This window comes from Mus caroli, unplaced genomic scaffold (assembly GCF_978045245.1).
Source record: "Mus caroli unplaced genomic scaffold, Mus_caroli_1 scaffold_8, whole genome shotgun sequence".
NCBI lineage: Eukaryota > Metazoa > Chordata > Mammalia > Rodentia > Muridae > Mus > Mus caroli.
The window spans coordinates 103723329-103739208 of record NW_028227263.1 but is presented as its reverse complement, the minus strand read 5'-3'; positions in this window follow the sequence as shown (position 1 = coordinate 103739208).

Here is a 15880-nt window from a genome sequence, read left to right as displayed (position 1 = left end):
ACATTCTAGTCTCAAACATGGTGAGAAAATAAGTTTTATTGTTTTGTCAACTATTCTAAACCAATCTAGGAAAACCAATAGAGGGCTCTGGGATGCCCATGTAAACGCATGGCCTGCCTTCCTGGTTCTACCATTACATCTCAGTACCTTCTGTAATCATTGTTTTCTCATACGTTATTCCTGAACTTTGGGGCCCCTTGTTCTCACTCTGGTTCCTATGTTTTTAGCTCCTCTTTTACTAAGCTTATTTCATGTAACTATTCTTTCTATGAAACAATGGCCTTGACCTACCAGGTATGTACTCCTTATTGGTTTAGACCATGTATTTCTTGTTTATTTCAGGTTTTGGATTTTTTTTTTTTGAGGGGAGTGGTGGGGGAGGGTTGGTTTGGTTGGGGTTTTTTGGGGGGAGTGTTTTTGTTTTTTTGAGACTGAGTCTCATGTAGTCAAGGCTATATTCTAACTTTAGTATAGCAGAGGATAGCTATGAAATCTTGAGTCTTCTGTTTCTACCTCCCAAGTGCTAGGATTACCAAGGTGTGCCACTGTCTTGGGGAAATACTAAAAAAACAAATAAACAAACAAAAACCCAGCAGATTCCCCTGCTACTGCCAGGTACTGGCAACTCTGCCCCATGAGGTCTGGCCGGCCATGCACTGGTAGGCAAGGCAATGGATGCCTGTTTTTACCTTGAGGAGACTCTGGCCCAGAGCTCCTGAAATCTCTCCACCCAGCTCACTAGGTTCCCACTGGCAGGTCGCTACCATGCCAACCCCATGCTTTAAATCCCCCACAGCCTTTGTGGTGCACCTCAGGCAAACCCACACTTTGCCACCGTACCTATTTCTCTTGAACGGGGACAAGCTGCATGAAGGAAAACACAATACAAACTTAGTTCAGAAATGGCAGTAACTCAATTGCAGGACGCAGCAATAAAAATCCTAATCTTGTAAGCCTTAATAAATCTAAATCCTTCAGTGGTGAATCCTGATGGATCGGTCATTGAAACCAGGAGACAATCTTCCTCTGTCCAACCCAGAAGTCTTGCCTATTCACCCAGTGATTGGCTCCTTTACTCATTAGGGGATTGGTTCACAAGAACTCACCTGAGTACCTGCAACCCCTTCCAGGAGAGCCGAATTAGCATCAAAATACAAACAGCACCAGGCCCATCCACAACGTGCTGGATGGTACTTTGTGGGAGACTCATAATGTCTCCTATCCAACAGATACTTGCAATGTAAGTCTGACTACACTATTGAAAGATGAGTCTGTCCTTATCTTCAAGTTCAATGAGTAAAATATAACGGAAATAACATGGTGTTTGAGGCCATACTAAAAGCAGAGTATCTACATTTCTTATCTGAATGCTTGTTCATGAAGCCTTCCCCTACCATGGAGTAAATCAAATCATATTGAGACCAATGTACTATGAGAAAATCCAATTGAGCCAATGTGGAGAGACTCAGAGATGGACATAAAACACAAGAAGATTGATCCAGGACATCATTCCTATGGTTGGGACTTGAAATATTCCTCATCAGCTGTATGGAAAATCAGTACCACAACTGCTTAGATGATCTTTCCCAGATATCTGACTTAATGTGAACCTTGAAATGGAACAGTAACTTTAGAACACTAAGATTCACTTTGGTGTGTTGTGTCGCAACAAGTAATCAGAATATTCTCCCTTGACCACCCCAACTATGCTGTTGTGGTTAATCTTAAAAAGCACGCTTTGTCCTTTGCCCAGGGCTATGCTCCTGGCTTAGCTCTGAAATCATGCTCCTGCCAGCCTGTACTCCTCAACTGCCCTGTCTTCTAAGACTAAGCCAAGCCTAGTCCTTTAGGGTGAGGTGATGGGGCAGTTGGGCACATCCTCCTCACTGATGTCCATAAATTAGCTCTAACTAAGGTTGGATTGAGCATTCCAGTGAGGAATTCCTGCCCAGTGAGGGCAGTTCTCTCATCTCTCATCACTGCCATTTAGGAGGGGCGTAAAGGAGATAAGTCTCATTGATACTTTTATTAGAAGGATGCACCTACAAGTACCATTTGCACCAAGAAATAATACCAGGATACTTGTGCCGCTACATCCTGGAAAATGACACTGAAGTTCATTTTTCCTGTTACATACTACTCAATTCTGCCACATCCCCATGAGACATATACCCAGCCCTGTCTTATTGGCCTTGAGGACATCACAGAGTTGAGGCCAGAGTGAAAGACAAGCCAGAGTACTCAGTACAATACTGTGTGAAGCTGGCACTGCTTTCAGTGTATGTCCATGTTTTTCCTTTTTTTTTTTTTTTTTTTTTTTTTTTTTCAGCCCTAGCCCTCTAAACCCTTAGTAATTACCTTTCCTAGTAAGCAATTTGTCTTAGTCATGGTTTCTATTCCTGGACAAAACATCATGACCAAGAAGCAAGTTGGGGAGGAAAGGGTTTATTCAGCTTACACTTTCCACATTGCTGTTCATCACCAAAGGATGTCATGACTGGAACACAAACAGGTCAGGAAGCAGGAGCTGATGCAGAGGCCATGGAGGAATGTTACTGGCTTGCTCAGCTTGCTTTCTTATAGAACCCAAGACTATACCAGTCCAGAGATGGTTCCACCCACCAGGGGCCTTCCCCACCTTGAACACTAATTGACAAAATGCCTTACAGTTGGATCTCACAGAGGCATTTCCTCAACTGAAACTCCTTTCTCTGTGATTTAACTCCAACTCAAGTTGACACAGAAAACCAGCCAGTGCACAACTCAACATGAGTTCTGATTGTAAAGTAGGAATTATGACTGGCAGCTATGCTGGATTGTAGCACTAAGACTGTACTGTGACACAAGCTCAGTGTTTTATGACTGAGTCTGGTTCTTATGTCTCCAGAATCAGTCATGAAGGCATCCTATAGCACGTGTGCTAAATCTAAACACCAGCACTACCACCCCAATTAACAACAGGCTCATGGTTTACTCAGCTATCCCCCTATTCCTACTATAATCCACCATGGATGTGTCTGTCTACAACTTTCCTATGACAATAGCAACTTGCTGAGGGCAATGATGAGAACTCACCTGTATATGGGTCCTACAAGAACCCAGGACCAAGCTCCAACTTCTCCAAACCATCTCATCTTAGAGCAGCATTCAATGTGGAAAATGAAGCAGAGCTCAAGAAGCAGATCTTGATGGGCACCACGATCCCATCTGCTAGGGATAAGGTCTTCTTTTAGAAATGTGAATGAAGCTGAAGTAAACTGCTAACTGAACCCTGGATCCTTCCTCTTAATGTCAGGATTTGGAATGTGTGTGTGTGTGTGCATATATCTCCAGATCTTCCTTTATCTGTTACCAACTCAGGTGTCACCCAGTCTCAAGTCCAACAATTACAAAGATAGGAATGTCTCACTCTTTATGTTTAACATTTGTGTCAAAAATAGTTCATCCCCAGAACAAAACCAAGGTATTTTGTCCTGTATTCAGTAGGTAGAAACTTATCTCTTCAATATCAAGAATTGTCCACCCATCATGAACAACATGACCATGATTCTCCATGGATTGATCGAGCTACATTTTGCATTTAGGAATTGATCTAAAAGATACACAATGCAAATACAAGTTGATTGCACATTTCTGTTAGCATAAAGAAATCAGCAGTGGCTGCCCATTAGTACAAGATTGCCAGAGAATTGGGGTCCATTCACGCACTGGGTTTCTCGGTCAGGGAAACAGGGACCATCTGTGCTTCTGACATCCAGTTTCACTGTTGACACTCCAGGGAACAATCCCAGGATCAGGATCAAGGTATGCTTTGGATAGGGATCATTTCTGGAAGAGAATTGAGCAAAATACTCTGGGATGCACTATTTGTGTCCTCTGAATACTGCCCATGTTTCTGTCTCCTAGAACAATCACTTAACCTTGAGCAAATAAGAATATGGGAACTGATACAGATGGATCAGAGGAGCCTGAAACACACAATTCTTATATATGAAAGTTGCCCTGTGTCTCTGGTGGCAGTTATTCAGAGGAGTGACAAGCAGTAGAGACAAGTAACCTGGCAGCTTACATGATGGTTCATTGTTTATGAACCATGGTTACTTTCTCTAGGGTTTATGGGGGGTGAGAGATGACCATCTGAACTGAGTGAAGAGGTCGTGCTCTATAGCTCAGAAGGGCTCCCTGCTACCTGGGCCTGCCCCTCTTGAGGCATGGATTTGGAGAGTCTATACAGTATCTTGGAGAAGAGAAAATTTTTCCATATTTAGGAAAATATGTTAAAGGGTACACTATCCCACAGAACACAAATGCAGAGGGATAGGATATGGACCCTTTTCTGTCCCCTAGCTGCACCTCCAGGTAACAGCCAGCTTTATTTTCCAGCTCTGGTTCCCCTTTCTCCCACACCTTCAGGCACTCAGTGTCTTAACTCCACACCCAGGAGTCTCTACCTTAACAGTTCTACATGTAGTTACACCGGCTCCAGGAGAGGTCACTGGGCAGATAATTTCGTATCATAGTTCTAAGATAATAGTGAACAGCATCTCTGAGGAGTGCAGATGGTTTTTAGGACACAGAAAGATAAGATAGCTGCCATCCTCCAGGTAAGGTTGTCCTTAGCTCACAGATACAGCACAGAGGTCAGGATGACCTGGCATGGGTGGGCTCTTAGCTTCTCCAGGATGTGGATGCTAGGGTTCTGTGATCCACTAAAGAAGAGAGACAAAGGAGAAGAAGTCCTTGTTTGTGTGGAACAACTGTGCCCTGAAATTCAGTATTGCCTCAATTCAACTGCCTGCTGCCAGGCAGGTTGGAATCCAGTCTCCACAATCCCCTCTAGCTCTGCCCTGGTGATCCTCACAGCCCCATTTCTGATTTTATTCCTTGCTCATTATGTACACAGTGCTGGCTCTCTTATATCTGTCACATGAGGGCCTTTTTCCTATGTACTTTTTCCATGCTTTGATGAGCAGGGGTTAGTTGTTGTTATTGTTGTCGTTGTGTTTTCCTCAATTCCTTGAAGAGGTAGAATTGGCCTTCCACTGATTGATCTTTGTTGGTGTAATCCCAGGAGTGCTATAGTTTGTCCCTGCCCTGTATTCATTGGCCACAGACAAATCATTGGAATAGTGGATGGTGGGACAGAGGAAACTATATGACATGAAGAGTCACAGACCCTTTTGTATAGTCACCCAGGTTGGCACTGCCAACCACAGTCTTGAATCCTGACCCAGGAGCCTCTGGGGGAAATAAGGGACAGCTCATCTGCCCTCCACCAGGCCTTGTCCCTTTGCCCACTCACCTGCCCTCAGTAGGGGCAGTCACAGCATCACAGAAGTGAAGGGTTACTGGGTTACTGGGTTTCAGGCTCTATTTTAATCTGACTCGAGTCCTGGAAACTAGGAATAACGTCAGAAAGTCCAGTTACCATGGAGAAGATATTTCTCACCCTCATCCTGTCAAGAGTTCTCAAGGTCCATGAAGAACAAACACTACCACTTTCCCAGAAGAACTATCTTGAGACCACACTCAGCTACTATCCATATGGACAGGCCCATGTGCAAAGTGTTGTCTTTTAGGACAAGGAAGAGATAGTAGAAAGTTCTAGAAAGGCACCTAGTGGGAACAGGCTCAAAGTCTGGTGAACGCAATGCTCAGCCTGAGGAAAGTGGATCTGTGAGTTCCCTCCAGGCATGAGGATAGGCCTTTGGAAAGGAGAGATGAGACATGGGAATACTCCAGGTCTCCATGCTGGGTCAAAGCCATAGTCCATTGAGTAAGGAACAGGGAGGGGAAAAAGTAGGAACAGCCTCACCACACTGCATAGTGGTAGGACTGTCAAAACAGTAAAGAAATAATTCAGCAAAGGGTCGGAAAGTGTGTAAGTGCAGTTTGTCAAGAGGAACAGTGAACAGTTTTGCGAGATGAAATATTTAAGTCTGTGTATGTGGTCAGTACAGGCCACTAAGAAATGAAAAGTTAATCCAAATTCCCATGGCAGCTTCTGCACCTCTTCTTTTGTTGATGCCACTGAGAACAAAGAAGAAGGAGGCACTTTTTGCCTTCTGATTGTGGTTCATCAACTCAAAGAGCCAAGTGTTCTAGTTATCATTAAATGTAAACTTGACAGTCTTGAAAGTCACCTTAGAAAGCATCTCTATTGAGGGATTACCCAGATCAGATTGGCTGGGGGTGGGAATGTGGTCCTTTGGTGATTGATATGCAGGGTCCAGTCCACCTTGGGTAGTACAGTTCCCTAGGCAGATGATCTTAGGCTACATAAGAAAGCTAGCTGGGCTAAAGAAATGACTCAGTGGTGAAGAGCACTGACTGCTCTTCCAAAGGACCTGAGTTCAAATCCCAGGAACCACATGGTGACTCACAATCATCAGTAATGAGATCTGACTCCCTCTTCTGGTATGTCTGAAGACAGCTACAGTGTCCTTACATATAACAATAAATAAATCTTTGGGCTGTAACAAATGGGGCCGAGCAAGCAGACATCCTAAGTTCAATCCCCAGCAACCACCTGATGCCTCACAACCGTCTGTACAGCTTCAGTGTATCCACATATATAAAAATAAGTAAGTCCTTAAAAAAATAATAAAACTAGCTGAGTATTGAGTTCCTGCCCTGACTTCACGCAGTGATGAACTGTAGCCTGTACGCTGAAATAAACCAGTTAATTCCCCAAGTTGCTTTGGTCATGGTGTTTCTCATCGCCACAGAGAAGAAAATATAACATGCTGTTTTCTTGATGGTGTGACTCAGAAGCCAGCTGTTGCTGGAAAGATAAAAATATGGAAATTGTTTGACTCTGGAAAACCAAGGTGGTGAGTGTATGTAATAAGTGGTTGTGGATAATGATATGCTAAAGAGATGCAGACAAATGGGCAGATTGATTTTGCATTAAATTAACTTTTATGTTAATTTTGACATGTCGAGACAACTGTCTGAGCCTAGACTGTTAGGAATCCTGGAGCTGTGTCTTTGACCCTAAAACTGCTCACAAGAGTTGCACTCCTAATGTCTTCTTTCAGTGAGAATATCAAAACTGTCTCTGAAGCAGGGAGTAATGAGACATGTTTGTGATCCAGCACTTACTTAGGTGACAGAGGCAGGAGGATTATTGTGAGTTTAAGGCTACCCTGTTCTACACAAAGAGCTTGAAAACAGTCCAGACTAGAGAGTGTTCCCCAAATTCTTCACTTTATTCTCATGTTCTGTTAGGTCTCTGCAGTGCTGGATTTTTTTCACCCTTTGACAAACCTGCGCGCGCTCACGCACATACACACACACACACACACACACACACACACACACACACACACACCTTCTGGCTCTACACAGTTTCTATGTACTCAAGATCCTTTTAGAAAATTCTGACATCTTGTTCTCATGAGTCCCTGATGTGCTCTCAGTAAATGTCATATACTCGAAGGTTCATTTCAGACCCTCCCTTCAATGTTTTCTAGGGCTTCGCTTCCCATTCCCCAATAACCCTGTCTAGTTTTCAATTTATAAAGGAAGTCAACTAAGAAACCTTTGAAGTCTGTGGGAAATACCAAAGGAGTGAATTCTTTATAATATGCAGTTTCACTGCCTCTTGGATACACACACACACACCACATATACATACACAACACACACACACAGGAAAATAAGTCCCCTGCCAATGTAAGACAGACTTTTACATTTTGACATTCTGAAGCCTTTCCTGACTGTACAATAGTGAAGTTCTTTGGTGGCACCTTCAGTACCATTATGGAATGCGCTCAATCATGACAGTTTCTGAAGGAAAACAGCTAACAGAACTCCACAACTGTTAGCGAACTTGTGCTTCATTGACCTTCTCCTGAAGAGAGTCGAAGGGAAACTGGAACTGGAATCTTGAATATTTGTTTACGCTTAGATCTTCAGCTCGTCTGATAGTGTTGTCTTTGCCAGGATACAGAAGGAATCTGGACTCTTAGCAACAAGGACTCCTGGCCTTTGTGGGCAGAAGTTTGGGCCCTGGCGTGCTGTGTGAAGAACTCTCTGTGGTGTGGTATGAATTGAGTGGCGGCAGTAGGGAGGATGTTGTGTTGCTGATGTTGCTGAACACTGGTTTGTGCCGAAGCAGCTGCAGAGTGATGCTGTGGTTGGGTTGAGGTGAAAGTCCTATGGGAGTCCAGAGAGCAGGATTGCTAAGGGCGTCAATAGAGTCTGGGGCTGGTGTGTGGCTGTAAGGACAACCTCCCTGCTTTTTGGCCAGGAGTGTGTGAGGAGCCCTGCTGTGAGACCTGACATACCCTACAAGAAGAGAAAAATAACATAAAGTAGATATAAATGGGGAAAGTAATGTATTCAACTTTGACTCAAACTAGGGACACAGCATCTTCAAGACTAATAAAAGAGATTTTACAAAAGGGTGTTCCAGTGTTCCCAGCAGAGCCAGGAGAGGAGCTTTTTAGTGAGGCTGCCAGGGACCAGGGATTTTGATCATTTTCTGTTGCCCATATGGTATTTCCTGTAGGGAAATGTGTAAGGGTTTTTTTCCAGCATAAGGGTATTATGAAGGTCAGGAGCCAAGGAATTCCACAAAATCACACCGTGCAACAAACCTCGCACAAGAGATTTATTGGGGGAGAAACCGAGAATGGGAGCTGCCTCTGAATGAAAAGAGAGACGTCACAGGGCTGGATAGAGAGACAGGATCTTTGAAGCCTGTGCAGTGAGCTCACTGAAAAGCACAGGGCTTATCTGTTAACCCTGAAATATTGCTTGGCCATTATCGCTTAGTCATGGGGGTTGGGATTTCTAAGTCTCAGAGTTCAGGGTCAAGCCACAAGCAGGGGGATTTTCCACTGGCCATTTTACCCTACTACATTCTTTCCTTTTTGTTTGCTATTGATAACTAATCAGGGGTCGGGAAAGAGGATGATGTCATCATTAAACTGCTTCCTGCTGTATGGGGGTGAATCCATAGGGGCAAATATTTTTTGATGTTATTCTGTTCTTCTGTGAGGGGCTGCAAACAAGGAGTGAATCAGCACTTGGGTGATTTCCTGTAAACCGTCTTCCCGCCTTAATTTATAAATAAAGGCTAGAGCCGGTGATTGGGGGATAAAGAGGGGAAGGTGGAGCTGAAGATTTTGGGAGAAAAGGAGACAGAGGGGGAGGATGACTGGGGAGGAGGAGGTGGAAGGAAAGCAGAGCAGAAGCGCATGGCCTAGAGAAACAGCAAGTTCTAAGGGGTCTCTTAATGGAGAAGATGGTAGTGTAGCGGTAGATCTGCCCAATCTAGGCATGCAGCTTGTATTCATATTAATCGAGTTGTGTTTTCATTGCTTGGGCTTATTTGGGTTAGAGATTTACCACAACAGGCAAGCTTAATCTTCACCATCAGGTGTAAACCAGAGTCTCAGGCCTCCAGTTCCATAGCTCAGGCCTGAGAATGTTTTTTGGAGATCTGTCTGGAGCTGTTAGATCTTAATTCTTACAATATCCAATTGGTTGATATAGAAACAACATTCCTCCCTGAGGAAAGGCCACCTTTTTTCACTGTTAGGAGAGTTAATTCTTGACAATTGTGTCTAACGTTTTTCAAGTGGTTTAAATAGAAATAAGAATTTTTCTTAAAGCCATACAATAGCCTCCTTGACTTGCGTAAAACAAGTCAAATGCCCTATCATGTGGTAAAACTATTTGAGCTAATGAATTAGCTGTTGATGATAAGTTTGGGTCTATTTTGTTTTAACAGGTACCTTTCCTAGTATGCCAGTAGGCTCTATAGGTAGCTATTTTGTCCCCTCTGCCAGGGAGTTTCCTTTTGATTTAACACTTCAGCCTTTGTAGAGAATGAGTGGTGTGCTGTCTTCTGCAACCACTTCCTGCTGCAAATGGAATGTCCTTATCAGGGCCCAGGAAGGATGGAATGCTAGTCAAAGGTCTGGAAGAGACTCAGCTAGTGGGGCATTCATCAGAAACATCTGGTCAGTGTACTCTGCTGAAGAGGTCGGGAGCATTCACATCAGCTGCACTGGCTCACACCAGCTTCCAGCAAGTCCAGGGCTTGCAGCCATTTGGAGCAGTTTGGGGTTCCTAGCTGATTCCTGGATGGTGTCTATCTGCTGAGTAGAAATCTGCCGAAACAGATAGAGACTAGGGACAGAAGTTAAAGTTTAGAAACTTATAGGAAAATCTTACATTTGGAACTTCCAGGGCCATAGTCCTGGTAGTTGGGGGGTTGGAGGGGGAGGGGAAGTCCCAAGATCAGAGAGAAAGATTACACACTCAGGAATAGGCCGATGGGGAAATTTAGGCTGTAGTTATCTGCAGTCTGTGTAAATGAAATTCTTTGAGGTTTTTCTATGCCTGTTTTAGCTCCCGAATGATAGACATAGAAACCTGGTATTATTAACAAGCTGCAAACCTAAGCTGTGTAGGTTGTAAGCTATTCTAACCTTCTCAGCTATTTACCTCCCAGCCACAGGCACTGTGTTAGTTGCAGTTTGAGTCTTGGTCTGTCTAGCTCTGTCCATGTGTGTCCTCGTAGCTGTTCTCTTATCACAACCTCATGGGGAACCCCTTAGTGACCTGCTCATCACGGCTCCTCCTAGACCCCCTCTGCCTCATGGCTACTTCTTCTCTTCCTCCTCTCCTCTTTCTCTCTGGTCACCTTTGGCCGGGGTCAGAGCTCAGCCTTCTTTCCTCGTCTGCCCAGTCATAGGTTGGTTGACTCAGCTCCTGACTGACTAATCAGATGGTGATGGAGAAGAATGTTTACATAACCCTGAGACTGGAGATGTTTGGCCATGCTATTCACCTGGACTGTAGACAGATGTCTGAGCATAGAAATCAGCATCTGAATCCAGAGTGCACAGGACGACCCCTCACAGGACCTGTGGGAGGAATCCAAGCTTTAAGACTCCCTGGACTTCCTGAAGCTTATATAAATTGTTTGTTTATAAAAAGAGATAAAATTTTAGATGTATCAGCATCACCACTGTTTTACAAAACTTCACAGTGTAGAAAAAGTAGCTCCCAGACGCCATACCTTCGAGCCATAGCCGAAGCTGTAGGTTAAGAGCATGAACACAGGTTTTTTTTCCTCTCTCTATCCAGAGAGCTGAACATAGAGACTTGACAGAGATGTTTTCAGCATGGTGAGAAGCATCTTCAAGTCGTACTTGGAAGACAACCAAAGGCACTTTACAATCTTGAGCTTGTGACTGACAAGTGCTTTATTCAGTGCTTTATCAGCTTATCAAAACTTCATTGATCAATATTAAAACTCTGAACCTTCAAAACAGAGGGTGAAGGCAATCTGAAACATTTTTTCATTACCTTATATTACTTTTTTTGTTTGTTTGTTTTTTTGAGACAGGATTTCTCTGTATAGCCCTGGCTGTCCTGGAACTCACTCTGTAGACCAGGCTGGCCTCGAACTCAGAAATCTGCCTGCCTCTGCCTCCCAAGTGCTGGGATTAAAGGCGTGCACCACCACGCCCAGCTTAGATTACTTTTTTAAAATACCTTTGCAACTTATATTTACATACCTTGAGACACTTTTTTAGACCCTCAGAACTTACATAAGCTTTCGAATTTCCCAACTAACCATTATTAGTGAGAGCAATCATTGCAAAGAAAGTTCCTTTAAATCCTTTCATCTTGTTTTCTTCTCTTTTCCCTGTCACAGTTACGTGGCACACCTGACACGAAACCTAGATTTTGGAGAAAACCTTTAAACAAACATGCTTATGTCTGAAGGAGGGAGAAGCATAACCCAGCTCCAGAGCTAGTTTTCAAATAAAGCAGGAGAGCATAAAACAATTGTAATATACATACTCAAAATACATCCGATTCTCTGCTCAACTGAATCCAGTGACCAGAAAGCCCAGAGATAAACTCTGAGCCCTGATTATCAAAGCAGCTATGGTGAGTGGCATTAGCAGTGGTGGCCGGCAGCTGGCAGTGGCAGAGAAAGCAAAACACAACCAATAAACAGGGAAAGCTGTGTTTAAAAGCTCACATGCTCAAAGGAGACCAGTCAGAAACAAAGCATGCAGTGGCAACCATCATCCATACATTCAACTGAGCCTGACCCGTTTCCATCTCAGCTCCCATGTTTGCCACAAGATTTACGTACAAGCCCGGCGTGGTGGTACATGCCTTTAATACCAGCACTCGGGAGGCAGAGGCAGGCGAATTTCTGAGTTCCAGGCCAGCCTGGTCTACAAAGTGAGTTGCAAGATGCCAGGTCTACACAGAGAGACCCTGTCTCGAAAAACAAAAACAAAACAAAACAAAACAAAACAAAACAAAACAAAACAAAACAAAACAAAAAGACTTACGTACAGGCCAGAAAGCACATACCCATCTGCATGCACAAAATAGGCAGACAAAACATTCCAAGCAACTGGAACCAGATGGGTGGGTGATGCCTCACCTTGGACAAGAGTGAAAGGATTTTGTAGTTGGATGATGAGAAGGGGGGGTCATGCTTGGCTATAGAGGGGTTTGAGTGTCCCAGACACTCTGTCTGTCGTGAATGGCCAGAAAGAGAAAGGTATATCGGGATGTATGATTTGCAGCAGGACAAGGGGACTGGCCAGCAAGCCTAGAGTCAAGCAGTTGGTGGGGACCAAAGGAAATAGAGACTGACACTTTGGCTAAGAGATCCCTCCCTAGTAAGGGGACAGGATAGGTACTGTTAGGAAGGAATGGGCAAGAAGGATACCCCTAAAATCACAACTAAGTGGTGGGGTTTGGTGAAGAAGGTAATGCTATCCCCCGCCCCATCAATAGAGGAGTGAAGAAAGGAGGTGGGTCCACAAAACTTCATCCAGACCAAGTAAGAGACTCCTGTGTACAGAAGGAAGGAGATGGTTTGCCTTGGTACAAAGGGCTTCATGTCGGAGATGGCAGGAATCAGGCCTGAGGGATCCCAGGCCTCAGTCATCCATGGCAAGTCCTGCGAGACCAGTAAGTGGGCGATCTGGGTCTGATGTTCTCATACTGCAAGACTGACAGTAGGCTAAAAGTGGGTGCCAGACAGGGATGACCAGGGCAGCCTGTAGCTGGAGAGGGAGGAGGGGGGGGGGCGGGGGAAGGGTGGAGAAAAGAAGCTGAAGGTCAAGGCCAGTAATGGGAGGCTCCTTTGCTGAATCTGATGGGATTTTGACTTCATAGTTAGTGGAACTAGATGGGGAAACAGGAAGAACAGAGAAAGGGCTTGGAGCAGAGATAAGAGGAAGCTGGAATGTAGGGGGTGGGATCAAATAACATTGGTGTCTAGGATGTTAGGTGGCCATTTGGATTGCCTATCTAAGGGATATTAAGGGCAAATATGATTGCAAAAGCAATAAAGTTTGGGGCCCTTCAGGTCCAGTGCCAGCCAGGTTGAGTGGCTGGAGGTTTTCTAAGAGGCATCCCAAGAGGGAATGAGAGGGTATGGCTGACACTATTCCCATGGATGAAAAGGGGCCTGGGGGTGGGTTGCAGCAGCCTGTAATCAAGGGTGTGCTCAGGACTCAGGGAAGACAAAACAAGGACTCTTGAATTTAAAAGCCTGTTAGGGTCACACATTTCCTTAATCCCCATACTTGGTATGCCTCTGCAGGAGAGGAACTGACTTCAAGGCCTTGATGAGGTACACAGTGAGTTTTGGTCAGCTTGTGATGTAGACAAAACAACAACAGAAGGAAGGGTAGGCTCACAGAATAAAGGTCCTGGTGCCCGTGCTTGTCTGTAGCTCTTCTAATCCAGGAGGAAAAGGAAGTGATGCCTCAGAAGAGATAAGGTGCACTGGGTCTAGAAGTGTAAGCAGCCTGAACTAGCCATAACCCCCTCACTCTGCAGAAGACACTAGGAAATGAAAATATTTCTGGAGGCTCACGAGATGGGAAGGCACATTAGACAGAAGGGGTGGTTGTCATTTTTCATTAGGCAGCAGTAGATTGACCTTATCCCCTCCCTGCTTTTCTACTTGGTAGCCCTGAGCCAAATGGCTATGGGAACAAAGCCTCATTTGCCACAACTCATAAAACAGCAGATAGAGTAACGCCTCTGGCATACAGATGAAAAGAGTGTTTGGAAAATCGGGCGATAGCTAGCTGATTCTTAGTCATACTTATGACCTGCCAGGTAGGGGCTGAGAACTTGATGAGCCCCATTCTGCATCAGTTCCCAATGCCAATGACCCACACCTGCATCTTCATTTTACTAACAGGACCTTACTTAATAATTTTCTGTTGCCAGAGTTTACAAGTGGGAGGAAGAGTTGGACGTTCCTGGGCTTTGTCTGTTCTGCAGTGTCTATATGGTGACCTTCACATAGGGATTTCAGCTCGTAGTGGGCAAATGTTGGGTGAGTGGTAATATGATCCTTGACTTTGCAGGGCTTTCTGATATCTTTCAGACCCTTGAATCAGGCCAAGTCATTCACTCTGTAAATCGTCCCCGCACGTCGTCCCTGCATGTCCTCCCCACATGCTGCTGCTTGGCCTCTCCCTATCCTTGTTTTCCTCCTCGCCAGCCAGTTCAGCACTGTTTCTATTATGCACTGGTCTTTGTTGTTGTTGCTATTGTTGTTGTTTGTTTATTTCTGTTTTGTTTCGTTTTTAAATTCTACCTGTAAGTGAGAATAGATACTTTTCCTCAGGGAACCATGACATGTTCCAAAGATGTGTTAATCCTGAGATTTGTCAGAGAAAAACCAATTCCAGCTTTTGGGCCAAATTTAAAGCAAGCTTCATTAAATATTAAATACTGACCCAAAAATGAACTTAGGTCAGAACCATTCCCTGAAATTTCCCAGTCTCCAGCCACGTGTTGACATGTTGCAGGCGTTTATAAGAACAAACCTATAGGCCATGTACTTTGCCACGAGATTGTATTTCCAAGTTGGGCGTGGTGGCGCAGGTCTTTAATCCCAGCACTTGGGAAGCAGAGGCAGGCGAATTTCTGAGTTCGAGGCCAGCCTGGTCTACAGCGTGAGTTCCAGGACACCCAGGGCTACACAGAGAAACCCTGTCTCGAAAAAACCAAACCAAACCAAAACAACAACAAAAAGGAACTACAATTTCCAGCATTCCAGGAAGTTACAGGTCCCTGGGTAGGTTAATTTTTGGTATTACAAATGGTTCGCAAGAAGGCTCATTTCAGATCTTTAATGTTCCATATGGCTTCACTTCCCATTTCCTAATAACTCTTTCTAGTTTTCAAGTTTTAGAAAACTAGAAGAAAAGTCTTAAGTCCGTGTGAAAACACGAAGAAATTTTTTAGGAATATGCAATATAAATGTCTCTTAAATTCATGTCTAGCCGGGCGTGGTGGCGCACGCCTTTAATCCCAGCACTCGGGAGGCAGAGGCAGGCGGATTTCTGAGTTCGAGGCCAGCCTGGTCTACAAAGTGAGCTCCGGGACAGCCAGGGCTATACAGAGAAACCCTGACTCATAAAACCAAAAAAAAAAAAAAAAAAAAAAAAAAAAAAAATTCGTGTCTAAGGAGCCTCAGACCTTTAGTCTGTGACATTCCACATGATCCATGGATGTACGGAAGTGAAGTACTCTGATGATGACTTTCGCATAATTGAAATATTGACATAGCCATGACAATATGGGGGTGGGGCGTGGCGCGTGGGTGGTGGTAGTGGCAGAGTGTACACTGTTATAATTATTGGCAAAGAGTAACTTCGCACGTGGTGGTGGGCATGCGCAACACAACTTTAGTGCTTGCAAGCGATAGGGGCTATAGGCAACACGGACTTTCACGGGAAAAGTGGCTGAGGTGAAGTTCATTTTAATCAGAAGTGTCCTAGAGCGTCCATTTCCGCTTAGATCGTCACGTGGTTAGTTGTTCTTGTTACCAGAACTCCGCGGGAGTTTGGATTCTGAA